Raw genomic sequence first — 765 nt, forward strand, 5'->3', positions numbered from 1 at the left:
AAAAGCCAAAAATTCAGAGAAGAATATTTTAAAGTTTCATTCGCAATTTCTTCAGCTGACAAGGACACAATGAAGAATTTGAACGAGTTTCAAATAGAACGCATATGAAGAATTTGTTAATAGACTAGGTTGAGTTTAGCATAGAGGGGGAAGGGTTCGATCACATTCACTTAGCAGAAAAGTCAACTTGAAGAATTAACAATAAGTGAATGCTATAGAGGACATTAAAACTCAAATATATATATATATATATATAAGGCCCAGTTACTCTCTTGTCCGAACTTATGCAAAGTAAAAATTTATCGAATTCGATCAACACTATAAAAAAAACCTAAGTATTTTATTGATCAGGCGGCACCCAGATTTGAACTGGGGATAAAGGATTTGCAGTCCCCTGCCTTACCGCTTGGCCATGCCGCCAAAAAATCCGATCAAAAATCTAGAAAACAGCAAGTATTCATCCACGTTTTCTTACGAAAAGCCCCTTTCTTTTATTTTGAATATAATTCTACTTACTTTTTTCCAATCTTTTTTCGAAATAGTCTTTTATTTTCTTTTTGAAAAAAAAATGGATTTCGGTGGAGTAGGGGAACGGACTCGTGAAGGAAATGATCTTTATATGGAAATGAAGGAATCCGGAGTAATTAATGAAAAAAATATTGAGGAATCAAAGGTAGCTCTAGTCTATGGCCAAATGAATGAACCACCGGGAGCTCGTATGAGAGTTGGTTTAACTGCCCTAACTATGGCAGAATATTTCCGAGA

The 765-nt window shown here is 34.9% G+C and overlaps 1 non-coding gene across 1 annotated transcript; it reads right to left on the reverse strand.

Annotated features, from left to right (window-relative positions):
- Positions 1-349: 349 nt before the first annotated feature.
- TRNAC-GCA lies at positions 350-420 on the reverse strand. The gene has a single exon. It is a non-coding gene; the product is annotated as a tRNA-Cys (tRNA).
- Between the last annotated feature and the right edge of the window lie 345 nt (positions 421-765).

The sequence above is a fragment of the Triticum dicoccoides genome, chromosome 6B (assembly GCF_002162155.2).
Source record: "Triticum dicoccoides isolate Atlit2015 ecotype Zavitan chromosome 6B, WEW_v2.0, whole genome shotgun sequence".
In the NCBI taxonomy this organism is placed as follows: Eukaryota; Viridiplantae; Streptophyta; class Magnoliopsida; order Poales; family Poaceae; genus Triticum; species Triticum dicoccoides.